This window comes from Peromyscus maniculatus, chromosome 2, assembly GCF_049852395.1.
Source record: "Peromyscus maniculatus bairdii isolate BWxNUB_F1_BW_parent chromosome 2, HU_Pman_BW_mat_3.1, whole genome shotgun sequence".
Taxonomy (NCBI): Eukaryota; Metazoa; Chordata; class Mammalia; order Rodentia; family Cricetidae; genus Peromyscus; species Peromyscus maniculatus.
The window spans coordinates 110,108,902-110,135,161 of record NC_134853.1 but is presented as its reverse complement, the minus strand read 5'-3'; the positions used below and the strand labels follow the sequence as shown (position 1 = coordinate 110,135,161).

Below are 26,260 nucleotides of genomic sequence, written 5' to 3'. Positions count from 1 at the left end.
GTTGAACAAATGCAAGATAAAAGAATGCAACACATCTTTACATCATTTAACAAATGTTCCACAGCATAAACAAATGTAACACATCTTAAAATAATATTCTACATTTCCCCCCTTTTTGTCTAAATAAGAAAGGTTTTAACTTTAACATAGTAAACCTATACACAACAAAACAGTTATCAATCAAGAATTACATTTATAATATTCTGTCTATTCATAGTTAGCATATTCAGAGAAAATAATGCATTATCTATCCTATTTTAGTGAATCCAAAGTTTTAGACTTAATTTGCTTTCTAATAACTAATGAAAACTGTGACTATAACTATCTAGTCTTCAACTTCCTCAGAGACCCAGAAGGATATAATATTATCTAACAATGGAGACATTTGGGGCCTGGAAAGTCACCCAAAGTTCCCTTGCAACATTGGGGCATCCATACTCAACCTACTGTCCCAGAATAGCTGGGAATCTCAGTGAAACAGGAAATTTGAAGGACTTTCCTGCCTTGGATTGGCAAAGCTTTCCTCTGTGTCCTGCAGAATGTCTGGCAGACTCTCCTTTGAAGCAGGAACCCTGAAGGACCATCCTACCTTGGTTGGATAAAGTTCAGCAGTCCTATGGGTCCTGCATGTCCAGTTTATATAGCATACTGTCAAGCTTTCAAGGCAAGAGCAGTTTCTTGCCCAAATGGCTAACTTTGCCACAGTGAAAGCAAACTCCTATGGAGTTTCTTTGATGCCCATCATCTTTTTGTGAAGTAAATTGGTGCTGCCAGAAGCAGATGTCTTTTATTGTCATGAAAAACCTTTACAAAACATTTTAAATGCCATATTCTGTAGATCTTTGAAGTGTTTGAAGACCATTTATCTAAAATAAACTTATTTAACCTAGAAAACATACCCAATGTGACTACAAGTTTTATTACTATAGATTACTAACCTCATTTCTTATTTATACATTGCATTTTTAAATGAATTGCATAAGCACAATACTCCAAACAAGAGTAGAAACATACATTCAGTATAACAAAATTAACTTCAAATTTGTATCAATATACCAAAATTCATGCCAAGGCAAAATATCTGAGGTTAATAGTTGTCTTTTTATCCTATATTCCTATATTCCCCTAAATTATAACATAATAACCCACCAAATAACCAAAAGCCTCACACACCCCTCTTGGGAAAGTTGGCATCCTGTTCTCCAAACTTCTTCCTGCTGTCTGTGGATGAGTATCTTTTGGGGCCCTGAGAAAAATTGAAATAATGGCCAAGTCCTGGGAAGATGAGCTATTATGCTTGTTGATAGATATCACCTGTCAAAATTTAAGAGGTCTCCCCTGACCAAACCTGATTAATATCATTCCTGAAGGAATCCACAGCCTCTCATCTCCTGTGGGAACAAAACTCCAAAGCATTTTTGATTTCCATTTGACAAATATTTTTTGACTTCTTTTTTAAAGTTAATATAGCCCTAATGAATCTGGGTTGGTTTAATTTTGCAGTCCTGTTCACAAGCTCATGTCTGCCAGCAGCTGTCTCTTGTCCATCAGCAATCAAAAAATTCAAAATCAACACAATAACACGCAGCATCCAAACTCCCCATGTATTTCCCATCTTTACATGGCTTTTTCTTTTTTCTTTTTACTGTCTCTTTAATGACTTTATTTTATTGTTAAAGTATTTAGTTCTCTCTATAACTGCCTATACCCATTTTCTTTCTTAAGCCTACGCACATTGTAAAACACACTGGAACCCGTTTAGAGTTTTTTTCCCCCATCTGCACCTCTTTTACTCTAGACTTTTTTTGACTGCACAAGGAAACTTTAAACTGTTAAGCTACCCTGGGTCCTCCATGAGGATCTAGACTGGCTCCATTTGCTTCTTGGGTCAGGAAAACCAAGTCTAAAGCTCACAGCCCAGTGTGAGGTTCATGACTGATAACTGCATTCAACCTTCCCAGCTGTAGGAAGGTAGTACCTGTGTTGACACAAGTGGTTTTTATACTTAGCTAGCTGTTTTTATTTAGTGCTGCTGGATGAACAGCAGCGCCTCTCAAAGGATCTGTGTCCTTTTCTTTTCTTTTCTTTTCTTTTCTTTTCTTTTCTTTTCTTTTCTTTTCTTTTCTTTTCTTTTCTTTTTTCTTTTCTTTTCTTCCTTCAGCTTTCTTGGGACCTACATGGAAATTTAGCCCACACTACTATGCCAAAATGTAGTTTGGGTTTTTTCCTACTCTTCTGTTCTTTTGGCTCTTTACTGTTTTGGGGGGCCCACCACCCAGCTCCCAAATAAGTTCACGGAGGCTTATTCTTAACTTATGAATGCCTGGCCTTAGTTTGGCTTATTTTTATCCAGCTTTTATTAAGTTAAATTATTCTATCTATCTTTGGCCTCAGGGCTTTTATCTTTTTCTCTATTCTTGTATATCTTTTCTTTCCTTCTTATTCCATGTCTGGCTGTGTAGCTGGGTGGCTGGTCCTTGTCCTCCTCCTTCCTTGATCTTTCTCCTTTTTCTTCCCAGATTTCTCCTCCTTTTTATTGTCTCTGCCTGCCAGCCCTGTCTATCCTTTCTCCTGCCTTGCTATTAGCTGTTCATCTCTTTATTAGGCCATCAGGTGTTTTAGAAAGCAAAGTAACACAGCTTCACGGAGCTAAACAAATGCAAGACAAAAGAACACAGCACATATTTGCATCATTAGATAAATGTTCCACAGCATAAACAAACGTAACACATCATAAAATAATATTCCGAAACATAGGGGCTACCCTGGACTTTTTAGATACTTACAATGAATCCATTGTCAGGTGTAACTATTACTGTCCTTTTTTATTGTTCTCTTGGGGTCATTGATGTTCTCTTTCCTAAATTTCTGTTAAGGTGTAGTCTTATTGGGAGTCAATTACATGATGTTGGCCAGTCATTTTAACTCTCCCATTCGATTTCCTTACCTGTAAAATGTAGATAATAATGTTGCTTCCGACAGCTGTTCTAAAGGGAAGAGATTATGCAAAAAAATGCCTTGCATAGTGCAAGACTCAATAAATGCCACTTATGGTTTTAATGCTTGAAGAGAAAGCTGGAACGAGAAACAGGAGCCTCATTTTGATTCTGTTATGCAGTTCTTCATTCATGGTCAAGGGCCAGTTCTTTGTGAGAGAGTTGGCTCATGAATTCGTGACATCAACACCAGTAACAAAGTGAGCTCAGTTGTTGGATACAGAGTGGAAAGATGAATCATTGTGTGGAGGTGTAAGGTAGTGTAGGTGTGTGCATATGAGTTTAAACAGAAACAGACATTTAAATAAGAATGAAATTAAATAAGCTATGTAGATTATAAAAAGAATTCATAGTGGCCATTTCTGTAGCTAAGGAATACATTTTCAGAAATGAATACTGAGGACCCTCCGTGAAGCAGCTGTATGCTTCTGGTGTACCTGAGTGCTAAGGCTGAGGGACAGACCTTTATGAAATTGCTTATCTAGAAGTCTGGTTGCACTGGGTAGTCCTGACAACTAGGCTCTGTACTTCTCACCTACTTTCAGATATCTACTCCATTTCACCTCTCACTGTGGAGCTTTTTTGTCTCGTGTTTGCTGTAGTGAAAAGCCTCAATAAAGAATAATCACACAGTGACATGCTTGGAAAAGCTTCATTCTGGCTGTAGTCACAGTGTAGTAGAACCCTGAAGGCTTGAAGAAGACCTAGTGTTCATTTGGGTTCCCTAGAGGAACAGAATCAATAGAACACATGCTTGGTTGGAGGGAGATTTAAAACTGGCTTACACAGTCAAAGGGAAGAGATTCCAACCATGACTGTTTGAGATCTTGAGAGTTCAAAAATGAGTATCTTTTCAGTCTAAGCATTTGGAAGTGTCAGAATAAAAGGGACCAAGGATGTTGTTCAGCCCTGTTTGTAGCTGATCATGTGGAAGCTCCCAGAGAGTTGCCATGGTGAGTTCACATTCAGATACTGAAAAAGCTGGAGTCTCCTATCTGTAGGTCATCATCATCAAAAAAACAAAAAACAAAACAACCTCTCTCTCTCTCTCTCTCTCTCTCTCTCTCTCTCTCTCTCTCTCTCTCTCTCTCTCTCTAAAAAAAAAGAATGGAGTTTGTTTGGGGGCAGGTTTCCTCATTATCCTGCTGTGTCTCTTCTGGGCCATCTCCCTTTGGGCAGTGCCACACATACTCAGGGCAGGTTCTGAGTTCCCTGACCCATGTGCCACTCTTTTCTAGAAATAACCTGACAGACACACTCACAATACATTTGTTAATTTTCTGGTCTTTCAATCCAGTCCAGTGACAACCAAGATGAACCCTTACGGTCCGATTTAATCTAGTTTCTCCAGCACTACTTGCCCACTGTGCTGGTTTTGTTTAGTCAACTTGACCTAAGCCTAGACACATCTGAGAAGAGGAAATCTCAGTTAAGGAACTGACTCCATCAGACTGGCCTGTGGGCTGTCTATGGGGGCATTTCCTTGGTGGTTAATTAATGTATGAGGACCCAGCCCCTGTAGTCAGTGCCATCCCTGGGCAGGCTTGGACTCTACAAGGAAGGTAGCCGAGGAAGCCAGCAACTAGCTGTCCTCCATGGTTCCTGCCGCAAGCTCCTTTCTTAGGGGTATGGTGGACTGTCATCCCAAAACTGAAGTAAGCCCTCTCCTCCCTGAGTTTTGGTGATGGTATTTATCACAGCAACAGAAAGCAAATGATAACACACACTATCTTTTCCTTCATCACTTCATTTTCATGTAACTTTATTTGAGGCCTTCTGTAATTTTTGTTCTGAAGAACGTATTTTACAAGATACCAATTTAAACTTAGCTCCATCACTGTGATGAACATTAAGCTGTTTTTCAGTGCAAAGACATTACTCTCAACATGAACTACCCTCAGATCTCTTGAATTCTTAGGCACCCCATCATCTTCCTCTGTTCTCACTTTAACCTCTCACCTTTCCTTACATAAGATTTCATGTGTTTGACGGCAATGGTTGGGTTTCCTTTCCTGGCTTGTTTTCCTTGCCATTTTAAAGTCTATCTATGTACTGAGTTTTACTAACTCAAATGCCTTTGATCAGATTTTCTTGGGGGGTAGAAACCTAATAAAAATAACCTGATAATACTGACAGTTTGAAATTATTTGCAAACATTGTTTAATCCAACAGACATAAAGGAGTATGAATCACCCCAGTGTACAGATTCACAGTAACTAACTGCAAGACAAAGCACTCACTATTCAGATTCTCAGTTGGTAAGAAATCCATAAAGAACAAGGATGTCTGAAGAGTCACAGTCACAGAGGTAATCAGTGTCAAATTCAGTAGTGGATGTGGAGAAAATGTTAGCACTTTTCAGCATGCTGAACTTTTCCACATAGTAGCCAAGCATGGTTCAACTATAGACTTGAACCTCATTGATGAGGACATTTGATCTTCCATTTCCTTTCAAAATGGAAATGTACTTTTCTCTAGTGCTTGGGCATGGCAGTGGGGAAATTACCCCAATGGGGATATAGCATAAATGAGCATTCTGCACACAATGTGTGGGGAAAGAACTGTTGATCTAAACACAAGTTCATGTGGCTCAATCATCTAAAATTGTCTCAGTAGAATGCTAAGGAATTCCAAGGAAGGGAAACATCCAATGGAAAATTTAAGAGCATATTAGGCAAGGCAAATCAAACAGAACAGAGAGAAGATATTGTTTGAACTATTGCCAGTACACTTCCCACCTCCAGACCAACTGGTTTCCAATGATATCCAGCCTGAGCAGAGAAAAGGGCAGGAAATTCCAGTGGAAATAATTCATAAGATCTTTGAAGATAAGCAGGGCACAAAACAGTCAGCTTCGTATTAACCAAACAATAGATGGATATATCTTAGGATGTAGCCCAGAAAATTTCTATACGGTTCATCTAAAACATAGGATCCACAAATCATCAGTCAGTTTCTTAAGCCGGTGACACAAAATGAAAGGGGACATCCAGTTCCCAGGAGCCCAAATGTGAGTGTATGTATACATTTTTTTATTGGTGTCAAACAAACATACCATTTTACTTCTTTAGGCTTCAATTTCTGTGTGAGTGAGGTAGTAAAGAGGTACTAAATGTTGTGTGAAGTTCTTTCCATCTTACGTTGCATGATGTCATGGCTTGATTTTCCATTCCTTTTCTCTTTACTGAAAAGTAGTTACTTAAAACATCATGTACAGAGTGACAGCTAAAACTCCTTTGGTGGCCTTTGTATAAATGCACATTCTTAGACTCTGTTTCTAGAAATACTGATTCAGTGTGTCTAAGGTGAGGTTCAAGAACTGGTATGTTTTTTTAAGGTTCTCCGGATGCATCTCACCCTAGCCGATAGCCAGGCTTAGGAACCATCGAGCTAAGTTGCAGCAGTCAGGAACAAAAGCAGCATTGCTCATTCACAGAAAAGCACTTTCATTTGCTTCAATTGGTAACAGGAAATCTGAAAGTCTGTTTGCTGAAACAAGATCATGGCAGGGTGGAGAACTTGTTTCCACCTTGGTTCTGTTTTCCTCTTATGAAGCAGCTCTGACTCTTTGGGGTGTTTTCAGCCTTGAACTTTTAAAAGTCCCCTTGTCTCTTGTGTGTCTTTGGTGGAATGAAGTCATTCCTAAGCTTTCCTACAGCCCTCACATGGCTTGTCTCCTGCCCCACCCCCATCCCACATCACTTTTGGCAAGAACTGAATCATGTGCTCATTCATAAGAGAGTTACTGGAAGGGTTTACTTGTTTGTTTGTTTATTTATTTATTTATTTATTTATTACCAAGATCAGTGGTTCTGAGGCTTGGTTTTACATTAGCATTATCTAGGAAAATTTTCTTTTTACCTGTGACTACCTGCACTAAACATCCAATTTTGTGATTTAATTGTCCTGGAGTGTGGCCAGGGCATTCAAAGTTCGAAATGTTTCTGATATAACTCTTACATATGGCCAACTTTGAAAGCCACTGTCCTAGATTTAATCATCTAAGGGTGGATGCTGCTGAGGCATCAACTACTGTGACCACTGAAATCCTCTAAAATCCCTTCAGCAAATGAGCATCTACCTTATATTGTGTTTACATTCACTGAGGAAGCATATGGACTTCCCAGATAAGAACAACCTGACAGTTTTATTGACTCTTAAATTTTTATTTTCTATCCCACTGTGCCTATCTCTATATCTGGAGTCAGAGTAAAAAGGAAAAGAAGTCACAGAGTAACACTGTTGCTGACTCCACACCCCAGTACAATGTTAATGTACAACCAAGCCTCAGAACCATTGGTCTTGGTAATAAATAAACACACCAACCTTTTCCAGTAACTTGCTTATGAATGAGCATAACCGATAACCATCTGTGTTGAAATGGTGTCAGCTGTCATTTGCTGTAGTTGTAAGGGGTACAAATAGACAATGTAAATAGATGTGATTTAAAAAAAAAGAGTCACATTGCAGGAAGGATAAGTTTAAATCCTAGTAAATTTTTATTTTTTTCCATGATATACCATGGGACCTTTATAACAACATCATAACAGCCTATTCTGTGATATGAGCAGAAAAAAAATGTTCTTGTAGGAAATCCCTACAACAATACCTTGTTGATGAAATAGAAGGGACTCTATAAAAAGTCAAAGAATGATAATGTAGGAAGAAAACCATTAGGCTTTTTTTTTTTTTTTTTTTTTTTTTTTGGTTTTCCGAGACAGGGTTTCTCTGTGTAGCTTTGCGCCTTTCCTGGGACTCACTTGGTAGCCCAGGCTGGCCTCGAACTCACAGAGATCCGCCTGCCTCTGCCTCCCGAGTGCTGGGATTAAAGGCGTGCGCCACCACCGCCCGGCAACCATTAGGCTTTTAAACATAACCTTTGAATGGATATCTTCTTGAAATAGCTACAATGTTTTATCAACCTTGTTTTTAACTAATAGAAAATAATTCTGAGGTGTGTGCATACCCAAAGTCACTAAGGGGGTTTTCCTTAGCATTTGCTCAAGTTATGTGTGTTTTTTCAGCTGGTCTTTTATAACTATATAAGGTCTCATAAGAGTAAGTCTTATTGAATGTCTCTTGAGGCCATTACTTGAAAAAAAACTTGGATGTGGCTTCATTCTAGATTATGGGAATAAAACTGTTGAAAATTCTCCTCTCAGATTAAAAAAGTAGGTTTAAAAAGTTAGAATTCCATAGGATGAGGAAAGCAAGAAAGTGATGGTTATGGCTTAACAGATAAAAAAGAATAAGCTACCTATTGTGCTATTTCACATATTATAAAGTCCTTACATTAAATCTGGCGGGGGGGGAGGTTAAAACTCAGAAACACAGGCTTAAAGGCTGTTTCAGCCTATGTGAATGTTTGATTATGTTACCCTAAAGAGTAGACACAGACTGCCGAAAGACTTCACATAAACTCCTGAATGACAGCTCGACAATCAGCCACTAGGATTTATTAAACATTTGTCACTTTGAGAGGCCTATATTCTTTTGATAATATGGAAATAGACAGCAACAAGAACTAAAAATCCTAACTGGCAAAGAGCATTATTTTCTCATCTCTTTATTCTTATTTGTCAATAGTATAATATTGTTTCCTCCCCATTTATTGTCCATCTCATGCCCATTCCACAGGAAATAGATGTTAGCGGAGCATCAACAGTGAGCCAGGGTTGGTTTCAGACTTGGTATTATGGATCCGTAATGATTCTAGAATCAACATCAAGAACTTCTTGTCCCATTGAAGAAACGGTTAAGAAAAGGCTTGGCAACAGCCTAGCATGCAATTCAGTGTTGCATAGCTTGGTGCGGGATATGTGGGAAACATATCAGTCTCAAGTACATACAGGGATCTGAAGTAGGCACAGAAAAAGATGATTTTTTTTTAAAAAGTATCATGCACACTACACATTAGAATTTGCTAGGATAATCTTAGGTGAACATTGTGATTATTTTCCAATAAACTTAGTTTACTTTCCTATAAACCAAAATTATTCTATATCAGTTTAAATTCTTGAGATGAGTTTGGCATCAACAAAGTATTAAATGTGATTGTCCAATAGATAGATTTGTGTGTGTGTGTGGAATGTTATGACTGTGTGAGACTTGCTGAGCTCACAAGTTCCCAGACAACTGGTAAAGCATTGTTTATGGGTGTATTTGTGAAGCTGTATCTGGAAGAAGATCTCTGATTGGGAAGCTAGTACATCAACAGTGTGCTCACCACTGAAACACAAGGACCCGAGTTTCATCCCCAGAACCAATGTAAAAAAGTTGAACCCAGTGTCACATATTTGTAATCTCAGTAGTGCCAGGCAAGTGGATACAGGAGAATCTCTGTCTATTTCTCTCTGTCTCTCTATCTCTGTCTTTGTCTCTCTGTCTCTCTGTGTCTCTCTCTTACACACACACACACACACACACACAAACACACACACACACACACACACACACACACACACACACACACACACACACACACACACACACACACCCCTACCTTACTGGATCTGCTACTCTGGAAAACCTAACTAATACTGAAGACTTTAAGGAGGCTGTAATGTCAGCCTGGGAACTAATTAGGCACAGAAAGAGGAATTAGTCCAGTCATGAAGACACATCATGAGTAGTTCAGACATAAACAGCTGGTTTTAAAAATTTGAAACAAGGTTCACACCACAGAAGGTATGTGAGACACAATATTTTAATGTGAAAGTGCCACCTTGAACATTGCCCAACAGGCTTTTGGGAGTTTCCTCACTTGCTAAAGTTTAAAGAATCAAATATAAGAACTCACCTATAATCTTACACTGGGGATCCTGAGGCAGGAGGGACTATCCTGAGCTTCTTAGTGAGATCCTGTTTCACTGGTCTCACTAGAATGTGCCTCCTAGAATGTGCAATGCCCGGCTCCATCACTGAAGCCCAAACAACAAGAAATAACAATGCCAACCCTCACACAGTTTGAAAGTGTTATGTTCAAAGATAGATGCCCTAATCGTGTAAAATTGTAGGGATTTGTTCTGCAGAAACTTAGGTTATGATCGGATAGGCACCTTGGTTTAACCAAAGATGTGACCTGATGGAAATGCCAGTACCATGGTGATGAATGGCAGAGGATCCTGAAGTCAATGCTTTATGCCCCTGAAGGGCTTCCGTTTTTGAAACTCTTCCCTTTCTGCTTCCCCTGGAGCATTAAATGTCCCATCTCCTCAGTCCAGGTCTTGGCTGACTATCAGGAAAAATGCAAACGGTGTGCCTAACAGATTAATAGTTATAATAGGAGGTACCTGGAAATGGTTGCTCCCTTGAAATCAAGATCATCTGTAACAATGGATGATATAGACTGGGATTTGGGTGAGGAAAATTCTTTTAAGTATGAGGTGTGAAAGCAGATGACATTGTAATCTCTCAAACCAGGTAAGGATAAAGATGTTATAATAGCTCAGAAGTCCTGGTCCCTCCAGGGTATTCAGTGATGCCATACAGGAATTGTCACTCTGCCCCCGATTTAGTGCATATGGGATCTATTTTAAACCTTCACCTTGAGTGTAAAAGAGTGAGTTTAATGGGCAGCTTACCTAATCCTTTCCCACCATCTCATAGTCCAATGTTAAAATAACTTTGCATTCATAGTATAAACCATGAAATAACCATTCATTCCATATGCTAGATTTTGTTTTACATTTAAAAAGACTCTATATTCAGGAGTGAGTTTGACCTCTAACTATACTTTCTCATATTGGGCTCTTTGGTTTAGTAATTAAATTCTTCTGTGAGTTGGCTCATTCTCATTTTATGATTCTTTGAAAAATAATCACAATTATCTGATTCTTTAATGTTTATAAAAACTAACTCTAAAGCCACCTGGACCTGGAGTTTTCTTCACGACAAGATTTTAAAATATGAACTCAATTTATTTTTGATAAAAGGATACGCATTTTCTCCTTCAGGTAGCTTTTTTCAAATTTATGGTCATATATTTGAAATTTTACGGGTTTTCAAGTTTATAGGCATATATTCACTCCAAAGAATCTTTTATTTTGATTTTTTTTGACTATTTTCTTTAAGGAAAGGTATCATTACACGGCCCCCATGGGGTCAAACTTGTGATCCTCCTGCCTCAGTCTCTCAAGCGCTGGAACTGAAGGTGTGCATCACCATGACTGACTCATCTGTTATTTCTTAAATCTCCTGGGTTAGTACTTTTACTCCTTTTTAATTTGAATTCTTTAGTTGATAATATTTAATTTTATCTGAATTTATGATTTTTTAATGTTATCTTTTTGTTGCTGACTTTTATTTTTATTTTCTTATTTTTTTAATTGAAAATAGATTTTTATACAATAGATTCTGATTATGGTTCCCCTACCTCAACTTCTCCCAGATCCTCTACACTTCCCCACCCACCGAAATACACACCCTTTCTTATTCTCCCTCATTAGAAAACAAACAGGAACTAAAATAATAAGATGGGATGAAATAAAACCAAACAAATCAGAATAAGACAGACAGACAAGCAGAAAAAAAAAGAACCAAAGAATCACAAGCTACGCACACAGTTTACAGACACACATTCGCAGACACAATCCCACAAAAACATGCAACTGGGAAACACAATATATATAAATGAAAGACCTGTAAGGTTAAACAAAATGTCTGGACAAAACACTATGGAGACAAAAGCACCTTTAAAAATACTGTTGAGTTTACTTTGTGTTGGCCCTCTACTGCTGGAAGTGTGTTTGTTTACCCAGTGAGATTGGTTGAAGGAACGTTAACATGGTTGTCCCTATTCCATGGAGTCAGGATGAATAGTCCCACAGAAAACCTGTTTTCCCCAACCAGGACTCTTGACTTCAGTGAGTAACTTTTGCTAGGGTAGCTTTTGCTATAATCATTCATTATGTGGATATAGTTGAATAACTATCAGCTACATAGTTGAGCAATATTTTTCCTGGAGACTGAGCCAAGGGCTAATAGCTCTGAGTCTGTCATCTGGAGCTTGAGTTTTCTAAAGCAAGAATCCCCCTTTCTTTATATCATTCCAGGGTTCCACAGGAGTTATCTCACTTTCATAAACCTAGGTATGATAATAGCACAGTCATTTAAAGTGCTACAATATGAATAGTCTATGAGGAGATGGCAAGAGTTTTTCAAATATAATATTATTAATTCTTCAAGAATTTCATACATGTATACAGTGCATTTTGATCATATTCAACCTGACTCCTCCTGGATCCAATCTCCCCAGCCCCAACTTCACAACTTGTTTTTTTTTTTTTTTAATTTTAGTTTTTTTCTAATGTGCTGAGTATGTCTACATATGTATGGGTCCATTTGCTAGGTGATAGTGGTTTTTGAACCTGTGCATTAGGAACCAGGAGTCAAGGGAAAAGACCACATATATTCCTTACTGTATCACACAAGTAGTTGGAGATTTATCTTGTCTTTATACTTTTTTTCCTAGATGATTTTCATAGTGGTGAAAGAAAATACTGTAAATGATTCTAATCATGCAAATTTATTGAGAAATCTTGACTTGGAATGTGATTGGCTTTAGTCAATGTTCCATTGGACACGTGTAAAGTCTGTGTTCTGCAGCTGTTGGATGTAAATGTTCTGTAGGCATCAGTGAGGTCAGCTTTCAACCAGCTTCTCCTGCTGTCACTGGGTTTTGTGTGGAAGGAACATTTGTCATGTTTATGATTATTATAGCAGTTAGCTGTGTATGAGTAAAATTTAACAATGACTGGGAAGAAAAGAGGCTCAGATATGTAGTCTTTGTGAATTGCTGTGGAACAAATATTTCTAATAGTAGTTTATTTAATATAAAATGATGTGAAGATAATCAGCTTGCAAAAATCCATGAAAGTTTCAGGTTGATTTTTTAAAGACTTCTTAGCTTGGCTGTATGTGGGTAAGACACTAGGACTATGTGAATCTGCCCAGTGTTGTAACTTAGGTTAGTCCCTGCCTTCCTGTGTTTGAAATCTTTTGGTCAGTATTCACTTTCCTTCATGGACTTATTTACGTTCTCTTGTTCTTAGCTCCAGACGATTCTTAATTTCTTTCATTCTCTCCCATTTATTTGTGTGTGTGTATGTGCATGTATGCACATGTGTCTGTCTCTGTGTATGTGTGTGTCTCTGTGTTACTGTATATATATATACAGTCCTCATACCATGAGCTGTTGTACCTAGAAGAAGTCAAGATATTTTACACTTCCTGTAAGAGAGAGAGGTTGAATAGGAGTCTCCCCCATCTCAAAAGTTGCATTGGATTTGTGTTACTGGACTTCAGTATAAGATTTTGCTGGAAGTCCAGTTTCACAGTTGTTAAAAACTTACATCTCCTTCTTTTCATTTTGCAAGGCATTACTAGATTCTGAGAAAGGCAGCTCCTAGTAGACATTGGAAAATGTTAAAGTAAAACACAGTTTGTCAACTAGATCTGCGTTTATTCAGCTTTTGTATTCACACTTACACTGACTACATGCTACCATCCAGCATTAAGGCAGGGTGAGCTCATGAATATGGCATGGTGCCTATGGTAAAAACTACTACCGAGCCCTTGGCATGCTTGAACATTTTGTATGATTTCCACCGGCAATTTTCTTCCCTGCAATTTTCAGCTGAGAAGCAATTTGAGGATCTCATTTTTCTCTTACCTTCTTTGTAGTCCTGATTAAACATAGAACTCGTCAAAGGGAAGATAACATTAAAGGAGACCATTTCTGAAGAGAAAGGGTAATCCACAAAGAGCTTCCTAGAAAGTGGCCAACTGAAGGAGCTCCCTGCACATTGGAAGCCACGTTTCCCTCAGATCCAAAGTGTGCGTATTTCAATACTTCATCACTTGACCTTTCCAGTGGAGTTAAGTGCATAAATTAAAAGTAGGTTCTGGTGATAGGGAGTTAAACAAAGTCTTGGTCATCTTATCTTTCACAATATATTTATAAGACTCCTGTAGTTTCGATGTTATTGAGAAGAAATAAAATCTTTCAATGTTGTCTTTTTTCTCCAACTTGCTACATGGTTACTCTTACAAATTATGACTCTTCTGTCAAACTCCTATTTTAATTTTAAAAAGTCTTATTTTGTTTTTAACTCATGTGCATGTGTATTTGTCTCTCTGTGTGTGTCAGGTATATGCTGTTGGAGTCCTTGGACCTTGAGTTACATGCAGTTGTGAGCTGCCTGGTATGGATGCTGGAAAACCAAACCTGAAATGCTCTTAGCCACTGAACCATCTCTCCAGGCCCTTCTTAAAATATATTTTTTAATATGTAGTTTTATGTTATAGGATTTTATAGTGTTATATTTTTTCTTTCTCCAATGCTTAGTATGCTATTATATAGCTAGTATGCTATTTATATAGAAATGTAAGCCCATTCAGTTATTCATGCATCATAGTGAAGAAAGCTATACAACAAAGCCAGGCCCACTTAGAGAAAGAATAAAAAACATGTGTCTCTGAGTCTACAAAACTCCAATTTTGATGAATTTGTGCTTGCTAAGAAGAGGGGAGAAATGGAAAACCACCATCATCTGGAATATGGAAAGCTGTTTTCTGTTTTTCTGTATTGACAGTGGTCAATAATGAGCCTACCCACCCAACGTAACATGTTAGATGCTGAAGCAAAAGCTTGGTGTTACATCATTGCCTTCTCTCTCATCCTTCTTCCAACATTGCCTTAGTCAGCCATCTCCAGAGAAGCAGAGACAATAAGATAGGTGATATATGATTTCATATAGGGAACATGTACATACACATATACACACAGAGACTGAACAAATCCCTATCTGCAATCAGCAAGCTAGTTACCCAGGAGATATGATATAGTTCCACCTACAGTCCAAAGGCTTGAGAACCAGGTGAACTGACTGAGGTAAGCTCTAGTGTGAGTATAGGAGACTGCTCTAGCAGTTAGACAGACAGGGACTTTTCTTTTCTTTTTTTTTTTTCTTCATGTTTTTGTTCTGTTTATTTCTTCAATAGATTGGATAAGGCCTACTCACATTTGGGAGGACAATCTGCTTTATTCAGTCAATCCATTTAAATGCTAATCTCATTCAAAGTATTCTAACAGACACACTCAGAAATAATGTTAACCAAGTATCAGGGGACTCCATGTCCTAGGCAAGTTGGCACGTTCATTAACCATTACAGTTGTCATACACCAAGACCTGTGTGCTCTGCCTCCAATGATCTCCACCCCATTGGCTCTTCTCTGTGGTGACTCCTCTCTTTATCAGTGCAATATGACAATCTCTTTTTTTGTCTCTGTCTCTATCTCTCCTGTGTGTCTCTCTGTCCTCTCTGTTTCTGTCTGTCTCTCTTTGTCTCTGTCTCTGTGTGTCTCTCTGTCTCTCCACGTCTTTGGCTCTCTCTCTCTCTCTCTCTCTCTCTCTCTCTCTCTCTCTCTCTCTCTTTCTCTCTCTCTCCCTAAACCTCATCTTTGCCTTTACTTTATCATTTTTCTAATATAAGTGGTACAATGTGGGGGGTGGTTTCTTTAAGACTCATAAGACTTGAATTAGAGCTTATGCAAGTCATTCAACCTTCCCTGACCCCAGATTTTGTTGAAGAACCTCTGTGAAAGTGTACTATAAGCCAAGGAACTACACAAATACAATTTAGATACACTGACTCCCTTCTATGGAGTCTCGAGGAGTCAGCACCGGGGCACGGCACTGTGCCATGGCTGCCTCTGCCATTGCCACCACCTCATCATGACCACAGTGAAGTGAGTGGACTTGCAGCCTTGGTGAAGATACAAACAGGATTTGACTGTCCTGCTCCCAGAAGTAACGTGTTTTCTGAGGGAGCAGGTGGAGAGCATGGGGAGTAAAGTAGAAACTGCTGTTCAGAAAGCTAAAACAGAGGAAAATATTAAGGGGAAAAATGGACAAAAGATGGAAAACCACAGAAACAAAGGAACCACCAAGTGAGGAAAGTGATCTAGAGATTGACAGTGAAGGAATCATCGAAGCAAACACTAGTGCCTCTCAAGAGAGGAGAGACAAAAAATGTAGAGGTAACCTAGGAGAGACAGAGCAAGCAAATGAAAGGGTTACCACTGAAGCCCTAAATGATGGGAGCTGCAGAAAGCCACTGAGTTGTTCATAGACACTTGTTCATCACACAAAATCCGTGCCTAGCTAATCTCTAGGTCATTAGAGCCAGTGTCTTTGTGAAATTACAGAAGCCAAATGCATTCAGGATGGTGACAGAACCACCGAAATGTATCCTGCTCAGCCTTCGCAGTGAGGGAAAGCACAGCCTCTGGGCCACTGGGAAGAGGTAGCCTGTGATCTTTCGCATGCCTGTAAACTGGACTATGGGAGGATGCTAACACAAGACTGAGGCTTCAACAAAGGGCTCAGGAAACTGCTGAGCACTGGGGAAGTGTGAGCGACAGCAGAAAGAACTGGAGATGAAAGAGCAGAAAGGGTCTAAGGAAGTTTGGGTAGAGCAGAAAAAGGAAAGGAAAAACCCAACTGCAGTCAGGAGTTCAGTGTAGCTTTTTTCTAGTTATCCTTCCAAGGGAATGCTTGGAATGAGGGGGCTTGGACATGCCTGGAATTGCAGGACTGCCTGGACTCCATGGAATTCTCAGTCATCCAGAGGTTCTGTGAAGGATCTGGAAGTTATGATGGCCATCCAGGAAGTAGTCCAGAAACCAGTAAATATGTCAAAATATCAGAACAACCCAAAGGTTATACATCTCATGAGTTAATTGTCATCCAAATTTGGAGGTCAAGCATAACACTAATGGGACAAAGCCCTTGCTAAAGCAAACACAACTTAAATCACTGGATGGATGTTGCAACAATACAAACCAGGGTACCTCTGACACGGTTGTTGGGAAAGCTGGCATGTTTTGAAGACAATCACTGCCTTCTGCACCAAATGCAGTTTACAGTGGTTTGTCACTAGGTAGTGTTCATTCAGACCATGTTTTCATACTATGAGTTACAAACTTTGAACATCTTTTCACCTTAAAATACTTAAAACAAATTTAAAGAGTGCTAATTCCTACATTTCTCTTTAGTGACCCTTTTAGGTTTTCCTTGAATTACTGTACAAGGAAGATGGGTGTGGATGATTTACTGCTGTCCTGTGAAGAAAAGATTTCTAAAGCTGATTGAGTTTGAGTTGGACATGCAGCTACTCTAGCACTTTGATCTGTCCTGAAATTTTTTATTTTTAAGAATGATTTATCTCAGTGGTAGAATTGGAAACACTGACATCTCTATATGGCTTGGGTAAGATGGGAGGTACTTGGCAGGGCAGCGGCACTCTCACTAGGTCTTAGTTAACAGAAGTTCTTCTACTGTGCTGAGGGCTGGCTGGTTTGTTGTAGCTGGAGTTATCTCCAGTCCCACCTGGGCCTGCAGCCACTCACACCCAAATAAACACACAGATGCTTTATATTATTTAAGCTGTTTGGTCTAATGGCTCAGGCTTCTTTCCATCTAGTTCTTATATCTTAAAGTAACCCATTTATATAAATCTATACCTTGCCACATGGCTTGTGGCTTACTGGTATCTTACATCATGCTTCTCATAGCGGCAGCTGGCAGCATCTCCTGACTCAGCCTTCCACCTCCCAGAATTCCCCTCTCTGTTTATCCCGCCTATACTATACTTCCTGCCTGGCTACTGGCCAATTGGCATTTTACTTATCAATCAATCAGAGCAACATATTCACTGCGTACAAAAACAAAAACAAAAACAAACAAACAAAAAAAAAAATCCCCAACAGTTTGCTGCAGGAGAGTTGGATTACCTAGCTCTGACTGTTACTGTCCAATAATTCAAATAAATGTTTCATATCATTTCCACAACAAAGAAAAAGAAGAATGACATATTACTGCATGTAGGCTACTTTTTTTTTATTCTCTAAAACTGAGCATGAGAGCTCTTAGGCATGTCTTTGAACACAGAATGTGAGTCTTCACATACTTTCTTTTAGAGTTAGGGACAGTCATCAAATCGTCTTGGGAAAGACATCATGGGTGACAGTTTGGATTTTGCTTATTGCTTAAAGAAGAAAGGATATATCAAATATGCCAAAAGCATTGACCTCACAGCCATTTTATTGAAGACATTATAGTCTGGGAAACAGTGGTCCATGGGGTTGAAAAGATGGAGTTGGAAGAAGACTTCTCAGCTCAGTCAAGTCCTTGGCTGTGTGATTTGATTCAGTCCACTAACTTTTATAATTTTCAACTTTAAAATACTTTTAAAAGATGGATGCTATATCCTTTTGGTTGTACTGAAGATGAAATAAAACTATGGGTGTATAACATTACCAATAGCAGTCCAAAAAATCAGCTATATAAGCAACACATATTTACTTTTGGTATCTCAGTTTTATTTGTTGGAATCTGTACCACCTCACCTAACTATGGTGAGAATTCACCTCAGTGCTTGGCAAATTCCTTTCTGCTCTCAATGTTCTCCCATATCTAAGGCTAGCCTATGTCTAGGAGCCAAATTTTAGAAAGTTATACTAAACATGCATTTCATTTTAATAACACACTTTGTTTAACTCAATATGCATAAATGATATCATTTGGACATACAATCAATATGAAATATTGAGGCATGTTATACTAATTGTTTATTGTAAATCATTGGAGCCTGGTGTATGTTTTACATGGAGAGCACATTTTACCTCAAGCTAGTTATTTTTCAGAAGTTCAGTAACACATGTGGCTCATGTCTGGTACACCAGGAGGGCAGAGCCAGACTCTTAGACAATAGAAAATTGTTTCCTCGCTAATATATACCTCTGGATCTACATATATATATAGCTCTTGAAAATAACTTTACAAAAAGCTTTAGTTTAGAATGACTCTGCCAGTCTAGACTTTCTTGGTTCAAAAGAAACAACTAGAAAAACAAACAATTCAATTTATGTAATAAGCCACTGCTAGTTAAAAAAGTAAAAACATTGAAATCCAGCACCCTTCTACCTTCTTTCCAGGGGTTAGTTATTCTATTATCTTAAATGAATAAAATAATAGAATAGACTCTGTTTGATCACACAAAACTAGGGCTTACATCATATTAATCATTGATATCATTTTTTTTCTCCACATTTGCTTTGTGGTCTCTGAGCCAAAGGAGAGGCAAAGAAATGAATTAATTTTGTATAAAGCTATTAGAAGTCCACAGAGGGGTGTGCTGTGTGTGTGGCAGGAGCCCAGTAGTAACCAAAGAACTCTCATATGTATCTTTTAAGAGTACTACATGATGGTAGGAAGTATTAATAAACTCCCCTGCTTCATAAGTAAACCAAGGCTCAAGGAGAATAAACTGGAAACCAGAGAACACACAGTAAATGGAGTCATTGATGATCAGATTCCCAAACTGACCGCCCTTAGGCTCCACATTCTTGCTGAACTTTAAATATAAGAAAAAGACAGCATTTTCCTAACTCAACACACTGGAGGCTTGAATAGCAGATGCATATACTTTACAGAAATTGATTGAATTGTCCATTGGTAAGTGCAACCCATTTGCTGGATATACTCTCTCATATCACAGCCTTGTAGATGACACTTGGATTTATATTCCAAAGCCACCCACATTAACTTCTTTGTACAATGGTATATAAACAGCAAGAAAGGCAAGCTGCAGACATTTGCATGAACATGGATGAGTCATTCAAATACAGGCTGAAAGAAGCTGACAGAAAAATAATGTAAGCTGTATGGTTTTACTTATTCATAAATAAAACCAAATTATTTTGTTTAGGGGACTCTAAACAAACTAAAGCACCTAAGAAATCATGGTATGATTTCCTTCAGTGGGGAAAGAGAAAGTCATGAGTATGGAAAGGTTCAGGGGAACAGACATCTATGAGATGGAGATTTCCTATCTCTTGACAGGAGTAATATTTACACAACCAACTGCTTTATAGTAGCTTATCAAGCTTATGTTTCTAAGTGTTTAACAATGAACATATTTGAAAAGTCCACAAGTTTTACAGTTGTCAGGCAGTGAATTCTACAATGGTGATGATGTCAGTATTACATAGTGGTGAATGACCTAAAAGTACAAATTTGGTTTCTCCACTATGGTTACGTTGGAGAATCTCTCACTGATTCCATCAAGGGAACTATTGAAGATACAAATTCTCACGAGTCCTCTATCCTAGACACTCACTCACTCACTCACTCACTCACTCACTCACTCACTCACTCACTCACTCACTCACTCACTCACCAGTACTTATTTGGTGCCTGCTGTGTGCCAGGTACTGTAGGTATTAAGCAACTTGGCATACTTCTGCTCTCCTAGAGCTTTCAGTTTAACTCAGAATGACCCAGAAGCCATAAAGAGCCCTTTATTAGTAGTATGAAGTTAAGTATTTCCTAAAATACTTCTCAGTCCACACTTACAGGAAGATGTACGTGAATGAATTCAGAATTTTAAGGATATGGAAGAAAATTAGTTGCTATTGATTCACAGAATTATTTTTATATAAAGTACAAATTCTATATTACTGTGAGACAAAAAGAAAAGATATCCTAAAGAATCTAATTCCTGCTCTAGGCCTTCAGACCTTAGATTCCACCCCCTGGCATTAATGTTTTGAAGTTTAAAATGATTTCATCCTTTTGTCTTTCTCCTCCTCCCCTTCTTTTCTTTCTCCTCATTATTTCTCAGGTAGAAAGGTATTATTTTAGCTCACAGTTTCAAGTTACAGTCTCTCACAGCAGGGAAGCCAAGGAATCAAGAGCTTGAAGCAGCTGGTCATATTACATTGACTGTCAGAAGATGAGAGCATTGAACATGTGCATCATAGTGTTTCACTTGTTTTCTCCATTTTAATCAGCCCAAGATCCCCAGCTTAGGGAATGGTACTGCCCACAGTGGGTAGATCTCAATAATGCCCCCACACCCATTCTCTCTCTCTCCTCTGTCTCTGTCTCTGTCTGTCCCCCCCCCTCTGTATTTCTTAGCAAAAATGATAGCCTAATGATGCGGTAGAGAATTGGAGGGAAGTTTATCTTGATGCTTTTCAATGGCTCAGTTTAAGTAGCTGAACTTTAATGCAGGGGATCTAAGAGTTTCTTGAATTCCTAGGTGGTATTCCTAGTTGTTAATGGTAGCATCTAAATGGCAATCAAACAACACCAACCATGGAAACAAAGACTCACCAAGCTATAAAAAAAATTTATTTGAAAATGTCCCATTCACTGCAGATGATGTAAGTATGAATGGGTAGAACTGAAGGTAACATAGGCACAGGGGTTCAGGGCCCCTCAGGAGAATGGAGCTGGCAGGAGCAGAGCCTGAAATCTTCTCTGATGTTATCTTGCTGTTAAGAGATCTGCGAATAAACCTCATGCATTCATTTATTCATTCAATTCACTAGGCAACCTTCTAAGATGTATCTGCAAACAAAATGTTTAAGATTTTCCATGACTTCATGATGTTTATATTATTTATGCTTTGCAATGTTGGTAGGGGAATTAGGAAGAAGTGTCATAAAATATAAAACATGAATTGAAGTTCTAAGGAGAAGCCACACCTATGCTAAAGCCTCTAACTCTGACTGGTTAGAAATTAACTATGAAGAGTTAACATGTTGCAGACTCAGGGACAACTTACCTTGTTCTGTCTTTACTTTCTGTAGCAATTTTTCATTACCCTTGTGACAGGTATTTGACTATTTGACCTAACATGTCAATGGCTGTCAGATACAACCTTTTGGAGTTTGTTTACTTAACAGACCTTAGCTTCTTACCAGTTCAGAAGTTGGGAATACCCCAGAGAGCCTCTGAAACCCATAGCAAGCATTTCTCCACTTGGCTCTCACCTGCCTACCTAAGGTTTCCACCAACGTAATTTAAAACCACCTTAGATTATGTATGAGTTTCTTCTGCTCTGAAACAAAAAAATTCATGAAACCATTTCAATACTGGAACAGGCTATTTCAGGAAACCTGAATCCACGTTCCTGGGACATGGTCACTCATATTTGGCTCAAGAATAAACTATCTCCTTTTCCTGTAAGGTGAAAGTTGTGTTTTGCCTCAACAAAAAACAGGTTATCTAAGGAAGTAAGATGTAATTGTCAAAGAGAAAAATAAGACAGGCTACAGGAGAGTAGGCTGTGGGCAGGAATGAGATTTAAAGTTTTACCTGGATGGGTTTCAGAAGCCTTAATATGAAGACAGCTGGGGTGAGTGCTCAAAAGAGCAGAATGTGTGAACTCTGATGACATCTAGGAGAAGATCATTCCAAATGGAATCATCGGGCTTGTTTCACAGCCTGGAGCATGGGGAACCGAGGCTCTTCCCAGAATCTTGGTTAAAAACTGGGTGTATCAATTCCTTCCATCTCACAGACTAGATGAAGTAAAAGATAGAGTCATGGATGTAACAGTTGGCATAAATTTCAAACTTAAATTGACTTAAATGGTCTTTTGTTTAGCAACTAATTTTTGCCAAACACTGAGCATCTAACTGTTCTGAGTATAATTAAGAACTGCTTATGATATGAAGAGACTTGTCTTCTTATTTTATACAATGACTGTAGGGACTGAGATAGAGTAGATAATATAATTGGCATTTTATAGATGAAGAAATTGAAATTCAAAGATCATACATGAGGGCAGAAGAGGTGGAGGGTATGAGTTTTGAATTCCTGACCAAAACTTACACCCAAACTCAAAAATGATGGTGCCCCAGGCTCAGCCCAGCGAGGCTAAGAACACACATTTTTTTTTTCACACTGCGTGTGCCATCACCTCACCCATGCCGTACACAGGCAGATTGGATGCAACGGAGCCAGTCACCGAGATGGGGGCTTTTTCCTGGAACCTGAGATGAGCGTTCCTCCCCAGTCTGGACAGCCACGTGGCACATGGGGGATGTAGACAGCAGGTTGAGTTGAGGGGGCTGGGTTGAGCCGTCTAGGGCTAGAGAGAAAACAATCTCAGCTTTCACCTGCTCATTCACAACTCTTCCCAGATGACTCTTCCACGGTCTTAGTAATTAGGTAAGAAAGGATGCATAAAAGAGCTTAAGAATTTTCCTGAAGGTCATGTGACCGGGATGGGGTATTGGTGGTGAGGACATGACAGAGTTCTTTGTCTAATCTCCTTGTTCTTCAGTGATTCATTGGCGCCAAAGTGTGGGGAGCTTAGAAGGCATCCAGGCCACTGGGTCTGTGTTCCCCTGAAGTAAAATGATAGGAGAGAAGGCTAGAGGCCCACAGAAGTGGGCACTGAACTTCTGCCTGTAGTACTTTCCTCGATCTTTAAAGGGCGATGTGTCTTCTTGGAGAGAATGTAAAATGTACAACTGCTGAGGAAAATATTATAGGAGTTCCTAAAAATGTTGAAAGTAGAACTGTTGCGGCAACCCCTCTGTTGGGTGTATAGAAAAGGAAAGCAAACCATGCTGAAGAGATAGCCACACCCCTATGCCTAGGGCACTACTCACAATGGCCACGAAACAGAAACAGTGTAAGTGCCCATTGACAGATGCATGGATGAAGGAAATATGGTGCATGTACATAAATTAGTATGATTCATAGTTTATAAAAAGAATGAAATCTTTTTTTTTTCTTTTCGTTTTTTTTAAAAGACAAGGTTTCTCTGTGCAACAGTTCTGGAACTAGTTCTGTAGACCAGGTTAGCCTTTTCTCCTCACTGCTGGGATTAAAGGCCTGCACCACCACCACCCAGTAAAGAATAAAATCTTATCATTTGCAACAACATCAGTGGAACCAGAGGTCATTATGTTAAATGAAATGAGCCAGGCACAGAGAGCCAAGTATCTGCATGACCACACTAATAGCAGAGTATGAAAGAAGTCAGTCTCTTAAATATTGAGAGTGAAATGGTAGTTATCAGAGCCTGGTGAGAGGAGGGAAGGACAAAGGATGGTGAAAGGTTAATTAACAGGTATTAACCTACATTTAGGTAGAAGAAAGTTCTGGTGGTCTGTGGCACAGGACAGTGACTACAGGTAATGATAATGCATTCTCTCACTTTTTTTTTTCAGAGAAAAAGGTTTGAATGTTTTACCACCAAGAAGTGAAAAAATGGGCCCAGGTAATGGCTCTGTTGATAAAGTGCTTGCCTTGTAGACACAAGGACCTGAATTTGAGACCCAGAACTCATGTGAAACAGCTGGCATAGTGGCATGTTTTCATGACCCAGTATGGGGAAGAAAGACAGGCAGAAATCTGGGGCTTGCTGGCCCACTTGGTGAGTTCTAGGCCTGGGAGACCTTGTCTCATAAAACAACATTGGTCTTGAAGGGTTGGGAAAAAAAAAGACACAAGGTTCAGTGAGTTGGGATGAAGGTGGTGAACTGGAGAAGAATTAGGGGAAGGGGAGTAAACATGATTAAAACACATTGCATGAAACTCTCAAAAAACTTTTTTTTTTTTTTTTTGGTTTTTCGGGACAAGGTTTCTATGTTTAGCTCTGCCTGTTCTAGATCTAGCTCTTTAGATCATGCTGACCTCAAATTCATAGAGAGACTCTTGCCTCTGCCTCCCGAGTCCTGTGCCATCACCACTTTAAGCAAAAGACAGCAATGTGAATGGCATCCAAGACTGAACTCTGGTTTCCACATGTGCATGTATATGTACACATACACACATGCCCACAAAAAATGATAGATGCTTGAGGAGACAGATATGTGTACCCCATTTGGATTGCTATGTAGTGTATTTATGTATTAAAATATGTAAATTAGTACAATTTACATCTTTCCTGTTTTTAAAGTCTGCATGTTTTAATGGAAAGTGCAGAAAAATTAGGTCCCACCTCTTCATAACAGGGAAATGACTTAGAGGCTTTCATTTCAGAAGTAGAGAATGTCTGTTCATGAAATGAAGAAATATTCCAGAGGCTTCCTGAAGTCTCACTCCACTCCAACATTTTTTGATCAGTTCCAAATCCCTATTCCTGCCCCCTTCCTCAAATCATAAGAAATCCCTAAAACATTTTTCTATAAAGATTTCTGCACATACTGTCTCAGAAATTCCTTGTGAACCACTAAATAATTTCCTGTCTCTTGGAAAATTAACAACAATGCATTCTGTTGCTATAACTCAAACAATACTGAATTATATTTGTCCTAGGCTTATGAAAGGCATTTATTCACGAGAGTGAATTTTTTTTAATAAACAGCTTGCTTATTTCCACTAAAAATAAGAGAAACAGAAAACATGGTCTTTTTGCTAACTAGTTTGATTGATACCAGTCGGTTGCATTATTTGAAAAGCTGAGCACCTCGTAAAATTTCCCATGAGTGTACAGTTTCCTGTGTAGTTTACATAAATTCATGGATTATTCCAAGATACGTACACTCATAGTTACTCACTTGAGAAAATAGAGTTGTGCGTACTTGCACATCATAGAAAAACACCCACACATACACAGCCTGCATTTTACCAAGACCTGAGATGAGAAAAGAAAACAGCCAGAATGCTCTCCTGCCACCTCCACCCTAACCACACCTTCCTGCCCTAAGCCTGTTGCCCAAACCTGACTGTGCCCCAACACATGCCTCTTTGAAATTTGAAAAGACATTGAGAAGAAAAGTCAAATGAAAGAATAGAGTGGGCAAGAGAAACTTGTGAAAAAGAGACCAGAACAGGAAAGGCAGCTGGGTGGAGCTTTCTGAACTGAACAACCTTGTTTGGAAGTCGAGAAAGCAGCTAATTCCTCAATTTCTTGTTATGCTGAAAAATAATGATGGCTCAACAATCTGGTTAAAATAGATAAATGGGGCTGTTTTAATGAGTTCAAATAAAAATGTACCTCTTCAACATCCAAGATAGTTCAAGAAACTCAAAGAAATTCCCGATTTTGCTCATTTAGTTTGGACCTCTTGAGGTAGACAGCTAATCAAATTTATCTTCTTGTACCTCTGGAGTGGTATCTGATGTCTATGACAACACTTCCGGTAGTGTCCCCTCTTAAGCATATCTTAAATCTCTTTCCACTTCTCTCTTCCTCCATGGACTTTCCTTTAGAGAGTGTAAGTTTGCTCAATTGTCTCAGCCCTTATATTTGCACTGAAGCCAAGCAGTCTGCTTAGTCCTTTAAAAGCGTAGGTAAGGTTAAAGACAGAGCCTTTGAAAAGCCAATAAAAGGAAGGCAAGGTAGTATCCAGAGAAAAGTCCTGCTGGGTTTTTATAGACAGGGCAGGAGGTGCTAATCTGCTACCAGGGAATTGGGGGAGTGTGCTGGTGTTCCACAGCTCCTGAAAGCAA

At 38.9% G+C, this 26,260-nt stretch overlaps 1 pseudogene; it reads left to right on the top strand.

Annotated features, from left to right (window-relative positions):
* The window catches only part of LOC143271738 (hsc70-interacting protein-like), a 47,945-nt pseudogene extending 31,175 nt beyond the window's left edge, over positions 1–16,770 (top strand).
* Positions 16,771–26,260: the final 9,490 nt, after the last annotated feature.